Source organism: Uranotaenia lowii, chromosome 3 (assembly GCF_029784155.1).
Source record: "Uranotaenia lowii strain MFRU-FL chromosome 3, ASM2978415v1, whole genome shotgun sequence".
NCBI lineage: Eukaryota > Metazoa > Arthropoda > Insecta > Diptera > Culicidae > Uranotaenia > Uranotaenia lowii.
The window spans coordinates 217,569,598-217,588,889 of record NC_073693.1 but is presented as its reverse complement, the minus strand read 5'-3'; the positions used below and the strand labels follow the sequence as shown (position 1 = coordinate 217,588,889).

At 33.8% G+C, this 19,292-nt stretch overlaps 1 protein-coding gene across 1 annotated transcript in view; it reads right to left on the bottom strand.

Moving 5' to 3' along the window:
* LOC129755689 (helix-loop-helix protein delilah) overlaps positions 1-19,038 on the bottom strand; it is a 195,814-nt gene extending 176,776 nt beyond the window's left edge. The window contains exon 1 of the mRNA XM_055752305.1: positions 17,573-19,038. The gene's annotated coding sequence lies outside the window, so the exon portion shown is untranslated. The remainder of the gene's footprint in view (positions 1-17,572) is intronic.
* Between the last annotated feature and the right edge of the window lie 254 nt (positions 19,039-19,292).

Here is a 19,292-nt window from a genome sequence, read left to right as displayed (position 1 = left end):
TTACATACTTTTACACTTGATAGAAAAATACAAATTCTTGACAAATATATGGAAAATTGCCAAACACATAAACTTAAAAGCGTGTTTTCTCGAAATAAGCTTTTATGCACTTATACCCCTTTTGCTCCAAGTTCCTCATATATATTTCTGAATAAAATATTTATAAAATCGTGCTAAGCCGATAATTGAGTCTTGCGACCTGGCATACGGATTTTCATAGGTTCAGAAAGAAAATTTAAAATTGCATCCGCTGTGGGAACAAGTGGAAAAGACCAAATGGCAAATTAGCATTTTCTCAAGCCTTATTTAACAATTTTTTTCTTTTTAATGTTTTTGAAGCACCAGCATAGAAATCAAGATTAAATTTATCATTATCCGTACCACCCTCTATGGAAATTGATAAGTTGAAATTTCCGAAATCGTATTAGCATAAATCACCATTTCGATAAATATTTATAACTTTGACGCGTAAAAACATAAAAATATTGGAAAAACCACCTTAATCTTATCTAGATATATTATTTATTTAAGTTGAATACGATAATTTCAATGTATTTGAATATAGATACCTCATTAGCATTGCAGATTGCCCAGTTTAACAGGACTTGGTCAAATTTTCTAAGAAAAAAATGGAAGATGCCCGGTCTGGACCGGTTTCCCGGATATCGAGGAAAAAGGTCCGATTTTTCCAGCATTATTCATATGTTTTACGAATTTCCAAGTTTTCAACTTGTTTTAGTGAAAGAAATTCGCCTGCATTTTTTTTTTTTAAATTGTGAGATTAGATTCGAAAACCGCTTATATGGCTTGGCAATAATCATTTTTCAGCTTTTCTCTTGCCTTTTTATCGAAAATACGTAGATTTTGGCTGGTATTATCAGGATACTTTCCGGGCTTGAGTTAAAAATTAAGAATATCAATGCTTAGATTTGCCGGTTAGGATACGTACAAAAAAATCTGGAAGCCTACTCAATAAATAATGGGTTAAGTAGTGAAAAATTGAACTTCAAAAACCAAATTAAAAAAATTAGAATTGAGAATAACAAATTAAAGCTTGAAAGCTTCTCATACCCGAATCAGCATTGAAAATGAATGAAAAATTCAATTCTGAAAAATACTTGTAATTAATAACTAAATTGATCTTTACACCTCGAAGCAGATTTTTTATAATTCAATTTTATGTATTTAAAAAAAGTTAATTTTTGAGCCTTTGTAAATATTTGAAATTTCAAGTTTGATGGTTATTTACCAAAAGCACACAAATTATTAAGGAAGCTAGAAACAGACATATTTTTTTTTCATTTTCGAGTAAGAGTTTTGTATTTTGATTGATTTTGCAGATTGATTTACTTTTTATTAATTTTTTGTCTGAATCATAAAAAGTATCCTCGAACTGATTTTTCCAGTTGAAATAAACTGTTTCTTTATTATTTGTCATGAATTTTCTCTGAAGTCTACAAAATCACATTATTACAGATTTATATTGGTCAAGCCACAGTTTTTTTTCCCAGTTATCTGAGATTTAGTATTGATGAATAATAAACAATTCGATTGGACGCACAATGCTGAAGAATGACATGTGACTTAAGATGAGATTTTTGAATTTTCCAGATGCATAAAATTCTGAAGGCACGTTCGCTTGATGTTATGATTTTTTTAATTTCTACCAGTTGTCAGGAGCATAATTTTTGAAGATAAAAATTTTCGGAAACATAAATTTTAGTTGAATTTTACCCCAAACTTCTGGATTTCGGAAAGGATTAGCTAAATCTTTAGAATTTCATAAAAAAGCTTGATAATTTAAAAAAAAATATTTACTTTTAATTTGTTATTTTAAAAGCTTTTCTTTGTCGAAAAATTTATAAATATTCTGCCTCTGTATATATGTTCATGTTTTTCACTTTAAAACCATACAGTGTTCAATTAAGCTTTATATGGCTTTCAATTTTTTTTTTTTGACTGGATATGTGCCAACGTTTTAAAATTAACTTAAAATCAGACCGTGTCAGAAGAGTTGACGATCCAAAAGAGAATCCATGTACAGAAACAGATTTAAAAGAAAAATTCAAGTGACAAAAAAACTCTAATTGATTTCAAGTTATTTTCGTGAAACTAATATGCACTGATCATTCATATATTTTAATTTTTTTATTTAACACAAGATAAAAAAAAATCTTTAATGTGGCTCTTTCAAACTCTGAGATTATGAATATTTGAAGTGATTGGCTCTTTCGACTCAAAAAGTTTCCGACCACTAGCTCAGTTGGTTTTATAATGCCAATAAAAAATACATTCATCATAGCTAGTCTGATCAAAAGATACGAAGTAACGATCTTCTACAAGGCTGAGCATAATTTTTCTGTATTTTTTTTACTTGAAACAAAAAAGATAAACAGCTCGGTTTCAGATTAAAAATTTAACTCAGAGCCACATTTAAAATTTTTCCTAACAAAGTGAAGAGGAAAGATTTACAAGTGAAAAACGTTACTTTTTAATTTTGCTTATCTTTTTCTAAGCATGTTAGGTTGTTTCAGAGAATCACAGATATGTGCTGAAAACGCAATTACAGAATTTGAAATAATTCTAATAAAAAACAAGTACGCACTTGTTCTCAATATTTTCAAATCCTTTAATCTTTTTTAACATAAAGAATATTAACCCATAATATTCAGATAAACGAATTGTAGATCCCGCTCGTTTTTGGCGAATTCCGAAAGAAAAAAATCCGTTCAATTTTGGCAACACAAAATGTTCGGGTGTAATTTCGAAATCGAACGGAGTCTGTATTTTTGATACACTAACGACTGTTGATATTATTTGGTCAAGAAATTTAATGTATTCTTCAAACTTAAGCGCAGTTGCAGTCAACGTCAGTTTTTGCTTGGACTAAATCCCATTGAAAGATCTCAAGACATTTAACCAAACAAAAGGTTGTCACAAATTTTCCTGAAAGTTTACGCACCGGGCAAGTTTATCTAAAAAGCTGGCATAATCCAGACGTTAGATTTGAACTTTTCATCTAAATATCCAGACAATATCCGGACAAATTCGCTAGAAATTATGGAATTTTGCATAAAAAATCAAGGGAAAAAATATTGAAACAATTTTTTTTTTCATCGAAACAGATCAGCAGATTGCAGAAATGGTATTTGAGGCTTCCAAAAAACCATTAATAATTATTTGATTAAATCTTATTAGAAAATCGTTTTTGGATGAAAAAAATTAAAAATGTTTATGACTCAATTTAAATTTCGTGTTTGATATTTCATTCCGTTATTCCAATCTACGTTTCTATCAAAATTTAATGCATATTTATATTATAAATTTTATTTTGAATTATGGATTTGGATTCTCATTGATCACTTTGTTTAGTTCAATATTATACGTACCTCAAATTGTTCATGAAATTCGATTAAATCGATTTGCTATTTCCCTCTTTAAAAGTCAATAAAACAGAAACAGCCCATCAACAGATATTTATCGATTGTTAATCGGATCATTGTCAATCAAACGTAGTCATCGAATCAATAACACGAACTCATAACAAACGTCGTGTTAGCGTTGGCACCGAAACGGAATGAATCCGAAAAACAAAACAATCGATTGGTCATATTTTGGGCTTTCCGATCACGTACCAACTGAAAATGGCCATTGGGGAACTGTTCAACCATCTAATTTATGTGGGAAATCCGCTTCCCGTAAAAAATGAAGACCAGAAAAAAACCTGAACCATTAAATGGTTCAAACAAATCACACCCCAAGTCGTTACTGGCCCAACCACTTCAATGGGTGACCACAAAAAAGCCCCGAAATAATGCAAGACACTCTCAACAGAGTCTGTCGAATATCCTCCTCTGACTTGACTTATGTGCGGCCATTCAAATTTTCGACACATTGACTGAACAATCGGGCGCGTACGTACATACTCTTGTTCATTCGTAACCGTCCATTCATCACGATCAAGTACCGGACAAGGACCGAAAACGTAAAATTTCAGTTTACAACCCATTGCTGCATTACTGGTCTGGTCAGCCAGGAGAGAGCCATTAGTCCCGGGCGGGTTTGGCCAAGTGTTTGAACTAATTTGAATAGAAATGAAGACATTTATCAGTTTGGGTTTTTTTTTTCTTTTGAGGTTCCTCTCTGGAGAGTTTTTTTTTAAGCCACATACAGTGTTAGGGCAACGTGACTGCCATATCCAAATCGGTAAAAAATGAATGTTCAAAGAAAAAATATTGAAGAAAAATCCAAATGGACAAAACAATTCCAACAAATCAACTCGAAGCTCGTTTTGAGTGATGAGTAATGCGCTGCGAGCTGTGAATTTGGTTGACCTTTACCGGGCCTACCACTCCGGCTAATTGTTGTCCAGATTTGGGCTCCTCCGACGACGACGTCGTCGTTTAGAGAATCCCGTAGGGTCACGGAGATTTACGCCCTCTTGGCCGTAAATTTTCGACCTTTTGGAAATTTGCGCATTGATTGGAGGTCACACCAGTTGGTCGATTGGTTTTGGGGTCTTCGATTTAATGGGCATGAGCAAGAAATACCAATCAGACTTGATGAGTAATGAAGCAACCGTTTAAAATGGAAGGCGACTTGATTTGATGGTTGCGATTTATTTTAATTATCATGGGGCTATTTATCAGAATTTATTGCTGGAAGTTAAATTTGCAAATAACTTTACTCAGCATCCTTTTATGTAAAAGCATCCTCAGCGTCTGTTTACACAATGAACTGTACTCTTATTATGAAAATGTTTGAAACATATTAAAGCATGGATCACCATGAATCTGGACGCACTGTTTATTATACCATTGCGCTCCTAGTTGTTGGATCTGGAATGTTTTGACAGTACTTTGTTCGGAAATGTTCCCTCTATCAGTGCTGAAAATTTCATTACGATTCGATTTGTTCCAATAAAGTTACACGTGATGGAAGCCGCGAAACTAAAATAAATTTTGGACACTCACGTTAAAAACCGACGTGGTCGGGTTCAAAAAATCGCGAAATCGTTAAAAATGCTCAAATCAACCGTGTGCAGCGTGTCGTAGTCCATCATTTCGAATTATCGTAGAATCCGATTCACTAAAACGTACTAGGTTGCCCACTGGAGTTAGAACGTGCTTCGTCACCAAAATACGTTATAAGATTGAACTCACCTCGGTTAGAATCTGTTCATCTAGTATCCCCACTCTTTTCCGTAAACACTCACCTAGGATCGGTAAAACCACTACAGACAACCTTAACGATGCGAACTTGCATAAAAGAAAGTTAGTTTTTTTTTCAGTGGTATGCAATAACCAAAATCGATCAATTGCGATGTTTTCAATTTATTCATCGATTTTGTTTTCCTGTCATCAAAGAGTGCGTCTACCAAACCAATCAAAACAAGAAAGTCATTCCATACAGGTAAGTAATAAAATTATTTTACGAAATTTTCTTATTTTTCGTTTTAGTTGCTTCATCCCTATTCACGTATGTTTGTCAACCATTCTAATAAGAATTGGTCGCTTGTCTGATGATGGAGACCAAAGATTCAAGGAAATACAAGGTAAGTAAATTCGTGAATTAAAAGTTGATTATATTTTCTCTTTCAGGCTTCCACTACCACAGAGCGTTCTCAAACGTTTCCGTGAGATGCATACTACCGATCGGCAGGTTCATACCAAGCTTTATAGTGGACCTAAGAATCAGAAACTGCATTTGAAGGTGTTGAGAATGATCAAGGCAAACACAGGGTAGTCGGACTACGACATCGCCAAGAAATTCAACTTCGACCGGTACACCATCAGAAGGATTAGTCTGCGCGAAGGAATACGATCCTATCGGGCCAGTAAGCAACCAAACCGGACATTGAAGCAGAATCTAGTAGCCTAAGGACGTGCCCGCAAGTTATACAAGAAGATTCCTACGAAGTACGACGGATGCATCCTCATGGATGACGAAACGTACGCGAAGATGGATTTTGGGCAGCTTCCTGGCCAAAAATTTTATAAAGCCACTGCAGTGGTGCACTGCACTGGTCGGGGTGATGTCCCCGCCAAGTTCAAATTCGTTTTTGCCGATAAGTTGGCAAAAATGTGTTTGATCTGGCAAGGTATTTGCAGCTGCGGACGAAAAATTCCGGTTTTTGTGAAAAACATGACCATGGACTCCGAAATTTACAAGGAGGAATGCCTGAAAAAAATTTTTTTTTCGTACATTAGATCTCATAAAGGACTAGTTAAGTTTTCGCCAGATTTGGCAAGCTGCCACTTCAGCTAGGAGGTTCTACAGTGGTATTGGGCCAACGGGTGGATTTTGTCGAAAAGGACATCAACCCACCCAACTGCCCTCAATTCCGCTCTATCGAAAAATTTTGGGCAATTGTCAAGCAGAAGATGAAGAAGAATGGTAGGACGACTCGGGAAGCAACAGAGATGAAGAGATTGTGGAACAAAATGGCCCCTGAGGTCAGCGAATAGGGTGTTCAAATTATAATGAGTGATACTCAACCAAAAGTTCGAAAATTCATCAAAACAACATCGGAATAATTTTTTTATTATTTTTCCTTTAAAGTGCAATAAAAACCCTACATTTCAAGTACAAAAATTTTTTATTTCGTTTATATAGCTCCGAGATAGACCCGTTTTAATGCGTCCAGATTTGTAGTGATCCATGTTTTATTGACTATTCAAGAGGTTAATAGCAAATCGATTGAATAAAATTTCATGATCAGTTGTAGGTGCGAATAATATTTAACTAAACAAACGTGATCAATGAGAATAAAATCCAGACTTGCATCTTTCGATTTTCTTTTCAACATAGTCTCCGTTACATTCAAATATGCATTAAAGAGATCACTACGGCCAGGTCCACCATGTGGTAAATACCGCAAAAGATACTGAAACATTAATAGGAATAAAGTGTGCTGGCAGGAGCCAGACTGTTCCCAAGCAACCAAAGGTCCAAAAAACAGGTACGACTAAGCTTACTCAGCCCCATCATTTATGTGAAGTACGTTCTAGCAGCTAATAATTTTAATTCTTATTGATACTTTGAAGTTCCAAAAATAGTTTAAATGACTTTCTATTCAGCCTTCAGCGACCTTTTAATTTAGCTTCCAACAAAAAAAATCGTAAAATAATAAAAAAAATCTATCTCGATCTCAATTGTGCAGAAGGCATCATTTCATATCACCTTCTTTTGATTATTGACTATGTTCAGTAGGTACATGGTTCCACCATAATGCCGCGCGCCGGATTCCAAACTCGACAAAATGTGGTTTGTCGAGATTTGTTCAATTTTCTGCTCGATTGTTTCTTTCCTACGTTTCCCCCCTTATATTGCATCAGAATCAAGGTTGCCGAAATTACAAAAAAAAACTATGATTTCACAGAATTTTGAGATAATTTTCATCACAGAATCTTTGTCATTCTGTGCAGAATTTTAGAAATATCCACAGATTTCACAGAATTTTATAATTTTGAAAGTTTTTTCCAAAATTCAATTTTTATGTCAATATAAATTTTGGGTAAATATGTTTGAATTCGATAAATAAGATAAAATTGGTAATGATTTTCAAAATTGTTGTCACGTAATTAATAAACTTTATTGCATGAATTTTTTTTACATGAGAATAACAATTATTGATTCTGTCAAAAAATATCCCTTTTATTAGAATAACACAACTGAACAGGTTTGAAGTCGAAATTTTGATTCTTAGAAAGGTTCCGCCTCATTCAAGTGAGTTTTTTTTAAATTGTTGATTTATTTAATTGCAATTTGAAAATTTCTTCCAAACATTGTTAGTTAGCTGTAGGGAGATGTTAGCGATTGATTGAGATATTTAAATCTCAATGACAGCAATTTTCCAAAAACTTAGTTTTTTTTAGTAGTTCAATTTTATTTTTGCATTTTTCTACAGGCTTTCTATGATATCTCACAAAAACATAAAAATATTGATAAAAAATACAATGTTTATTTTTTTTTTAATTTAAGAACAATTTTTGTCACTGAAAAATATCAACGCGTTTCTGAGCTGGTGTGATTCAAATTAGTTTTGTTTTGAAACATAAATATGCATTATAGGGTTAAATTTCTCTGTTGTTCAGACCCTTTTGTAGAATTTGTCATTCAAATAAGAAAAAAAAAAGAATTTTCGACTATGAATATGTAGATATTCAAGATTTCGACAGAAGCTAGTTTTCGACAGATTTTTAATTGAAGGCTTATCTTTCTATTTGGTTGCTACAGCTTTCTATGTTCATATTTTTATATTTTTGCTCTCCCAGTTTAGGATGTGTTGAATTTAAAAATTCTTCTAAATAAGTTGCTTTATAGTAGTAAATCATTAATTTAAAAGTAACATTTTTTGTGAAATTCAATGACATTGAAAAAAAAAAGAATGATTTTTGAGCATGAAAAAATTTAACCTTTTATTCGATTAAAAGTAACATAATATGAATCAATGGATGGATAGGGTTCTGAATTATATATTTTCGGTAATTTATTACACATTTTTGCTCACATTCTATGAAATTTAAATTGTTTTTTAAGCTTTCGAAAACAAGCGCTGAAAAGTCACTTTATTATCTATTTCAGACACCCATCTTTCTGTGTATGTTTATACTGTTTCCATGGTTTAAAGAAACTGCCTGAAGTAGAAAAGCATTCGAATAAGCAAATATTCATATTCCTGTGCAAACTAAGGAGTTTCAAATGTTCTTGTCGAAAATTTTATAGAATGTCGAAAACTAGACTATCTTGAGGTTTTAGTAAAGGTTTTAGAACAGGTTCAGTAAAAGATAATAAAAACTTTATTTTAAGACTTTTGATCAATAAAAAAGGAACAGAAAAACGAAAAGATGCCTGATTCATTGAACCTCATATTTGAGATGAAAAACTGTAGTCCATTAATTTATTGATAAGGTTTTTCTGACAAAACATGCAAAACTGACGAGAACTAGGCATTTTATCCTAATTCACTGAGTCTTTACAAAAAGAGAATTTAATCTTAGTTTTTGCTGCAGTTTTCTTTATAATTAGTTTAATTTTACTATAATTTTGAGATTTAAGTTTAAAATATTTTTGACATTACAGGATGTTCTCTTACATTAAAATACTTGATTGCGCTCAGTAAATTTAAGTCTTATTAATGAATTTTTAGTATCTATTTATCTATAAAGCTCTGAACAGTTCATTATTGAGCTGAACACCTAATTCAATACGATGATGTAATAAAATTGTAATGAAAGTTTAAGCTGCATATTACAGATATCCACCAGGTGGAGTCTCGTGATTCATGGAAAATCAGTTTTTTGACTACCCAACTACTTCTGATTTCCTTACAAAGCTAAGGGCGTTAAAAACACATACACTTTGGTCACGTTCAATGAAAAAACGTATCAAAAGAAATTTGTTTAAAATATAAATAAATGACAGTCAATTAACATATGTAGTGTTTCAAATCTAGCCAAGGTTTTATATAAAAGTTTTTCTTTGTACTATTATTCAAGCTATTTTGCTTGATACAGCAAGAAAAAACACGATATTGGAATCAAATTAGAGACATTTACTCCCTATTTTTTCAGTCCCATATTTTACTGAACAAATATGAAAACTACAAGGAAATCACAGTAAATTAATTTTTGCTTTTATTTGATAAGTATAATTTTCTTATAATTACATTCAAAAGTTGAATTTCAATTTGGAATACTGTTAGCCATATTCAACTATAAGTATGGGTGTAGAAAACGACCGCAAAACTTGGCATTTAAATCAAAAAAAAAGGAATCACATGAGGGTAGGCGATCGATCTAAAGAAAAACTTAAATAGATATTCTATTAGGAAAATAACTGAAAAAGAGGCTTTAGAATTATAAATCAAAAACTATAGTCTACTAGCTGACCCGGTAAACTTCGTTTTACCTGTTACTTAATAAATCGTTGGAAAATGTTAAAAGTTATTTAACTTATTCGTGCTAGTGAAACAGTTTTCATGAAAATCGTGTTCAAGTTGTTCGAGTTTTGTCCCGTTGAGCCCCCCTTCCATAAAAAGTGAGACTCTTGAAACTGTTATACAAACCATCGCTGGCCCAAAAAACCATCGTATACCAAATTTTACTTCATTCCGACCGTCCGTTCATACGTGATGGTGTTACAAGAAAACACCTCCATTTTTATATATAAGAAGAGAGATATCCAGAATATCGATTTAAAAAAAAATTTAATGTTAATATTATTTAATTTGTCGGTTTTATCGGTGAAATGTGATGTCCTTTTAAGTTGGAATATCTTAAGAAAATGAAAGGTGGATAGAAATAAGAAGTAGTAAAAGATGATGAAAATGGGCGGGTAGATTTTTTTTTCTCTAGAAAAGACATACACCGTCTTAGCCTTATTTAGGCTTTACAGGCTGAATAAATGAAGTGGACAACTTAAGATTAACAGAAGCACTATCACCACATATCAAATTTCAGTTCAGCAATGATAATAATAATGTTTAATTAATAAAAATCAATGTTCTGACTTCAAATCAGCCTCAACGCTTCCGATAAAACTGAATTTCTGAAAAACTTATTTTCCAAAATATATTCAGGTTTCGGAAATGCAAAGCTTTAAATACTAAGTTTTTTAAATTTTGAAATTTCTCATTTGCCTTGAAAAATGGCAGCCGTGACACTTTGCGCCAGGCAGAACTGAATACAATGTGTTTTCAAAAAATTCACTAAACTTTAAATATTTTTCAAACAACAGGTTATCTTTGTAGATTATTCACCTATCCTGAAGCGACAAATATTCATTACAGAATAATTTTTATGAGTATTGATTAAAAGCTTTACAAGAATAAAAGTTAGTTTTGTTCCTAGTGTATCACCAGTGATCCATTTTATTTATTCGAAAATTGATATGTTTAGTTGAAATCTAAGTTAACTATGATTTGATTCTGCTTGCATGGGCCAACTTCTGCATAACAGAATTTTTATTTGAAAGTAATGGGCGATGGACTCGATATGTTATTTTTGTTTTTTAAGAAAAGCCTATAACAAGGTATAAATATATAAGGTAGGCTACTAACACGAGTAAACAACTCGTTTGAATGTAAACAAGTGACGTCATTACTATCTGCCTATAGTGTGCCAAGCAAAAAGTTTGCGCGCGTAAGATAATGCTCCATAAACCGAGGATCACTAGATGGATAGTAATGACGACATTATCGGGAAGATATCACCTTATTATATTGTACACCGTGAGCCTATAAGATCTGTCAAAAGTTGGGTAAAATTTTAGCTGCATCCCACTTGTAGGGTACTTCTGTCCATAATGCCCTTGCGGGGTAAAACGCCAGCGACTATATTTTGATAAATTTAGGAGATTTGTGAAGTTTTTAGTGGAATATTTTGACACAAATGAGTTCTTTAAACCAATACCTTGTAATTTTAATAAAAATGTTTACCAGATATTCATTAAAACACGAATAACAATTAAATTAAATTTTGAGGTGGCTATCCATCATTTAAGTTGTAAAAAGTGATCAAATGAAATAAGCTTTAATACCAAGATGATTGCTTACAACATCCCCACCATTGATTTTATTGATAGTTCAAATTATATATTTGAATTATCAATTGATGAAAAACTTTGGTAATTTGTTGTTTTATGGTAAACTGAAGACACATTAAATTTCAAATATCCGATCAAAATGCCCCCATGAATTTATGGACAAATCGCCCTCCTCTCAAGATGCTGTTCGTTAAGATGTAAACAAAACCACGTGTTTTATTCTAAATTTTTGAGTGCAGTTTTCCATGAATACAGACCGATTATCGAAATGATATATCGATCGTCTTCTTTGCTTAGTCCTAAATTATCATTAGGATGCATAATAATTAAAACTTACGATCGGATTTGAGTAAAAAACGTGCACAGAAAATCGAATCGGTTCAAAAAATTTGTCGCCAAAAGCTGCAGAAAAATTTGGTTGAAACTGACACAGTTCAAAATAAAGTCAAGAATTTCTAATTTTTTTCATTTTTTTCATTGAGTAATGTTAACAAACCACTTGTTTTTATGTGTAGATAAACTTTAAAAAAAATATTTTTTGCACTTTTTTCCGAATCAAATAACAGAATTAATTTATTTTCACTGTGAATATTGTGTTGTTTTCGAGTCGTTTTGATCCAATGTTTTGGAGCATTATTTGCCTACACTGGGGCGTTTAACATCCAATGATTTCAGAGGTTGCTTTTAAAGGCGTTTGAAAAAATCGAATATTTTCATAGTTTTTACAAAAAAAAGTAATATTTTTGACAGAATATGAGTTGAAGATAGAAATACGAAGCACATTTTGCAATGTATTCGGGTGTTCAGCTTATGTATTCTGCATACTCGGTCATTTCCCTTAGCAGGTGCATATTCCCCCGAAATACCCTACTAATGCAAAACCATCACCCAAATTCGGTAGCGCTTCCATCGCCTATTGAACTTTTCTTCGTCATTGTCATTTTATGATTCTATGGATTTTTTTTAGTGTCTAAAAGTTTTTCTTTCTAAGTGTTTTAAATATGTAGACAACAAAAAAACGACATTTTTCATATTTGCGTTTGAATTGAGTTGAGTAATAAAAACATTTTCTAAATCAGCTCTTCCACATGATAAAAAGTTTTGTTTCAACAACCGACCACTGAGAAGACAATTTTATATTTTTAAACTTAAAAATAGTCATTTCAAACTAATTCCTTCCTCCCGAGTTTTAAAATTGTTCAAATTAAGTTTCACGTAAATTTGTTCAAGCTTAGTTCTATATTTAAAAATACTTATAAAACTGTAAACTGCTCTATATAGATCAAAGATCAAATATTTTAAAATGCTTCGCTTTTGGCGGTTTAAAAGATAAAAGTAAGAATAAAACTTTCTGACTCTTTTGAGTTAAGCCCGCTTTACTAACAAATTACGGTTAGAAAACCCTTTAGGTTTTCAAAAATCTAATAAAATCAAAAGTAAGGAGCGAGAAGCGAATAAACAGTTGATTTCCAGTCATGGCCATAGGAACAGGAAGGGGTTGGGGGTTAAACCCTGCCCATAAGGGTTCAGAAAAAGTTGAATTTGAATGCGGTTGATGATTGAATGAGGTTATTGAAGAGCACTAATCTTGACTAAGAACTGAGGCAAAATCTGTAAATCTAATCCCAGTATCAGAATTTGGCCGCTGTTTTTCAAAAAAATTTCACTTATTGATTGAAATTCAGTTTATTTTAAATGAGGTTGAATTCATTACGGAGGTTCTGATTCCATTCAACAAAAATCAAAATTGTATTTCTGTTTTCCAATTTTGAATTCTGTATTCAGTTTAAAAATCTCGATTTTTAGTTCGTATCAACATTAGAAATTAGGTATGATAAGGTTTTTCGAAAACCTTGTCCAAATTTGGTTTTGCATTCCATACAAAATGAGATTCAAAATTTTCGAAGCTCATAGGCATTTTGAACAATAAGTTAAGTTTTTCTAAATACTAAAAAAAAAGAATCTTAAAACCGTCCTGGGTTTTTGTTTCCTATTCTTATTCGATTTCTCAAACTTCGTCCTCATGCAGAATTGAAACATTAAAAAGCTTCGAAATGGCGATCCAGAATTTAAAAATTCAGAATCAGATTCATCATTCGAAACTCATATTCTAATTAAGATTTTCAAGTCGGATTAAAAATGCATAATTGACCTTATCAATCCAGATTGGAACCAATAACCTCAAAATTTAAATTAAAGATTCAGGAATGAAACAAAATACACTCCTTGGAACGTATTTAAAATTCTGTTTTGATAAGTTTAAGTAATTGTTTTGATTTTTGGTTTCAGAAATCGTTTTGAAATCCGGAAACAGATTCAAAGTAAATAAATTTAATTTCGATTCAAAATTCTGATTTAGAACTATTCTTTAAAAGTTCATTTACAGTTAAAAAATAAGTACCATCAACATAAAAAGAATCGAATTACCTGTTTTGTTTAAAAATTCGAATCGTACGAAGTCGTAGACATATTATTTTTATTGTGTATTATTATGTACGTCAAGTTATGTCGTGAGACGGTATACTATGTAAAAAAAAATATATTTTTCTTGTAAATTAAATTTCAAAAAAATAATTTAAGTCAGTTTATATACAGAATTCAGCTAAAAAAAAAAAAGTATAACTTATGTTTATTTTGCAAGTGTTATTCAATAACCTGATCCAACAACCTGATTTTATATTTTTAAAAAAATCGTCCACAGGACTTCAATTATGGAATTGATATTTTTATGCAAAATATTTGCGTATATAAAAACATGTAACCTTAATTTTTAAAAAATCTACAGGAATTCTTTTTTTTTTCTTGGTTTTAATCATTATTTATAATGCAGTTTTTTAAGGAGCCAAATTTCAAACTTAAATCTTAAATTTGGATCAAGTCTGTACCTCTTATTTTTACTTTTGAAGATTTGATTTGTGTATATTGATGGTTAACATCATGGAATTTGCTCAAGAGTTTGATACTTTTAGTTTGTTTGATTTGAGCAGAGATTTTTTTCTAACAAACTGAAGGCTTTTTAAAATAGAACTTATGCTACGCTCAAATCAAATAAACTAAAACTAAACTCAAGATTTTACCATCGATAAAAGCAAGTACCCTATTTTGGCCCTAAAGGCTTCATTATAAATACAAATTTAGCTACAATTTAATAATTTTTGGACATATATTCACATTTTTTTCAATTCGATTAACTATTTTTTTACTTAAAACTATTAATAATCAACAAACTTTTGATGAACTCAAAAATCAATTGTCAATAAGTACTTCAAAAGTACTCTTTTAAATGAGATTTTCGATCGACTGGTAATTGGATGTAATATTTTTTATTTACGGCACTTCAGTCTATTATTTTTAAGATGATATTATATTTACTCCAACGTTTCAAGACTGATTAGTCTCATCTTCAGGGAAACTACAAAAGTTGTGAACAATGGGTCAAAGGAAGAGGTCACACGAACCATACATCTTCATTTAAACAGGAACAACTACCCAAGATCGCTTATAAACAGACTCCTGAATCTGCATGAAAATCGAAAAACTCTACAAACGATCAACGAACAAACCATCGATCACAACAATTCAGCCAATCCAAAATACACACCTCCCAAACCACCACCCGAACCATCAAACGATCCACACTCCAACCAGTTTCCATCCACCGAAGAAACAAATCCAGCTCCAGCCAACCAGCACAACAACACAGCAGATTATCCACCCAACGAATTCGTCTACAGATCCATTCCATACGTTCCATTCCTCTCCGACAAACTGATCAAAAATTTCGCCAAGGACTACCCGCTAGTTAGAATTGCTACCAGGCAAATATCAACGGTTGGTCAATTTTTCAGTTTAGTTAAAGACTGCAAGCTTAAAGGCGAAAAAACAAACATCGTCTATCAAATCCCTTGCCAGAACGACTGCCAGTGTGTTTACATTGGGCAGACTAAAAACACACTGGATCAACGACTTGCTGGCCACAGAAGCAATATCAAACTTATAGAACAATATGCATCCAAGCTCACGAAGAAGAAGAGGATCAACGAGATCACCGATGGAGAAAAACCAGAGCAAAACACAACACAAGTAGCAGCCAAGCAGAAAGACACCACAGCCCTGATCGATCACTGTTTAGAAACGGGACATAGGTTCGACTTAACAAATACTAAAATTATAGACACAAGTTTCAACACACACACACTCAAATTCTTGGAGATGTGTCATATTTTTAACAATCCAAACACAGTAAATCTCAAAACAGATACAAATAATCTAAACGCAATGTACTCACAAATACTTCATTGTCTCAAACAACAAAAATACAAAACTCAACATCTCTCCGAAATAGTTCCTACCAAAAAAGACACTCACTCTCAACATAACCAATAGCCGTCCATCAAACGCCAAAACCAAAATTTAGTACCACAAATCAGACTCCATTTTCAAAATAGCCGTTTACCCATAGTTTTTCAAATTCACTGTGTAGATTTTAATCATATTTATTTGGTAAGACTTTGTATAACAAATTCAAAATCAAAAATCATTATTCAACCATAATTTTACCTTCCATAGAAACAACAAAAATAGTGAACAATCCAGACATTAAACTTAACAAAAGCGACAGAAAAGATGACAATATTGTAAGTAGGACAAAGATTATGCTAAGATCAATTTAGTGTTTTTAAATTTAAGTATTCACAACTTTTGTAGTTTCCCTGAAGATGAGACTAATCAGTCTTGAAACGTTGGAGTAAATATAATATCATCTTAAAAATAATAGACTGAAGTGCCGTAAATAAAAAATATTACGTACTCTTTTAATTTTATTTCAATTCATGCTTTGTTTGAGCCAAAATGTTACGGAAAAAAATCGGTAACCAAAACCCCCCCCCCCCCCCCCCTCCCCCCTCCACCATGAGTCCGTTCTTCCTACGGCCCTGTTTCCAGCTGTTTTCGGGTCTCCAACTGGGACTTTCCTGGATTTTCTCTATCCTGCCCAAAAAACATCGTCAATGAACTTCAGTATTGGGCAATATTTAAAAAACCACTTGACAGATTTTTACCAAATTTTGTACACAGAACATCACTTTCCAGCTTCGCTGAAAATTTCATTAGTTTCCATTAATGCATTTAAAAGTTATTCACAAAACAAAGTGTTGCACTTTTTTCGAATACACTTTGTGGAAGTGATATGAACAAAATTTCAAAAACGATGAGTTGTCGTTTCTGGTTTTGTTGAATTTTATGTTCATGCATCATGACATTCATTTTTTTTAAATGTATTTTTCTTAGGGAAGCATACACGCGGAATAGGAAATACGAAGATTTTTTAATAATGTGTTAATATTCCTAACGAAATATAATAATTAAAAAGCAAGCACTAACTGCTGCAACGGAATAAGATAATGTGACTGAAAGTGAAACGATTTTTTCGAATCTCATCAACTCATTTAAAATGGAAACGGCGCCAAGAAAATCCATACGCATGTGGAAAAATATTCCCCGTGTAAAAAAACCTCATACAATCCAAAGTAAAACTGAACCAATAAACGAAATTGAATTAACCTAATCGCCCGAGTTATGAACTGGTGCCATAATCCAAATTATTCTGAATTACCTTGGTGGAGTAATCCAGTTGCGGAGACCCGAAAAATCCACCCCAACAGAAGTGGTTCACCACACGTAGATAAATATATATTCGCTTGATCCAAAATTTAAACAATCTCCAAAACGGAGTCCGAATCCGTTTCGAATCCAGTTTCTGGGGACATTTGGAAAATGCATGTTCGAAGAACATGCATTCCAATGACTGCAGCAGATGAAATTACCATCGACAATTTCGGGTGCAGAAAACATGCGCACATCACCCCCATTATCGTATAACCAGACTTAATCGAGCCAGCCAGGGGTTTTGAAGTATCGCTAAGCTGAGATAAGAAACTGATGGTGGATTTCGAAACAATCCGGTTCCCCCTTGCCGGAATCCGATCGTTTCCAATGTGCAATTTAACAAGATATTCTTACATACCGGGTTAATGTGTTATCAATTTGTATTTAATTCCTTGTTTCGAGGTTCGTCGTCTTTCTGCGACTGCGACGGCTTCTGGTTTCCTTCCTTCGGCGCAAACTCAAACCCGAATGAGGGACACTTCTATAAGGGGGCCGATCGATAATTCAATTTTTTTTCGCACTACCAATCGTCAACGATTGCAATCTGTTCACCGGTTTTTTTTTTCGATTTCGAGTTGCGTTGAGTTTCGATCCTCGTCGTTTCTTCCCACCCACAGGTTTCTTCGCCAACTTTATTGAAGGAATCTTTAAAATATTGCCTGGAGACTCTTCACCGGGTAAGGCCTGGATTTCGTTCTCGTCTCAAAGAGCCCGGTTGCGCAGATTTCAGCCGCAGGTGTCACTTGGCACAGCTCATGTCACGATAGGAGTTTCTCGGGAGGATGCAAGGGGTCCCAACCTGAGATATTGAAGTAAGCAGCCAGCGCTCGGTTTAAAAGCTGCCAAGATTAACTGGAGATAATCGTATGCGCTGTTTATTAAAATTTTGCTACTTATAACCACTTTTATGCTTCACTTTTAGCGATACCAAAGGCCTTTGGTCGTCGTTGACCAGTAAGCGAGGCGGCGAGAGGCCAGATCCAGATCGATCGATCGATCGACATGCACTTTCAAGACCCGGGAGTCCAGTTATAGTCGCGAATGGCCACTGAAATATAAAAACACTTTTACCACTTTTTGCGTTGTGTTGTTTTTTTTTTTATCTTTTTGCTCAGCCCCCAACTTGGACGTCCTTCAGGTCCCGACGAGCTTTTCGAGGAGCCGTGCACAAACACCGCACTTAAGTATGTAAATTATTAATTCCAGAGATCTACTCGATCAACACCGGCTATCGGAGAATCAACTGAACATGTTCAATCTGGGACCTCCGGGATCAACAAATTTTAACGGATACACTAGAACCTCCACGAGAAAAAAAAAAACGACAATAATCCACATGTACTTAATCCCAAGGTGCACGACGGCTTTTGCTACGGTTTTCTAGGCGCCAGGTTCTTCACCGCCACCCACTTAAGCCCCTTGAACAGAAGAAAAAACTCGATACGATCGTGTGGGCAAACGTAACCACTTTCGGTTTCCGTCTTAAGCAAGAAAACTCTCTACAATACGCCCGCGCCGCAAGTTCACCAAACCGAAATCCCGAACCACAATGCTGTGTTCCGCCTAAAAGATCCACCTTCGCACCTTCGCTCAGCTGATTGACCACTAATAATATACGAGAACTATACGTCCCACGATAGTTTGTTTCAGAAAACCAACAAAATCGCGCACGCGAAACTCCAAAGTAAAAATCTTTGATCGGCAGCTGCTCGCTCGACAGACGCGATCGTACTAACTGATTCAACACGGCCGGCCCTAGTGAGGAACCCTGTGGGCCAACCGGCCGAGCCAGCCAAGATCTCCAAGCGCTGATTATCCCCCTCTGTTTTCACTCTCACTGGCTGGCTTACTGGCGGTGGTGCGGAGACAGATCAACCTCCGCCTTTTCTTTCCTCTATCGATTTTGTTGGTTGGGACCCCGCGAGGGAGCATGTTTCGCGCATTTATGATTGTTTGGTGCATGCTGCAGCATGACGGACGCACGCGCCTACACGTGTTGTGGAGCTGCTCTCGCGGTTCCCCGATGAAGTGAGCGGGAGAGAAAAGAATTTTGGGAGCGCGTAAACCCCCACGCGTAA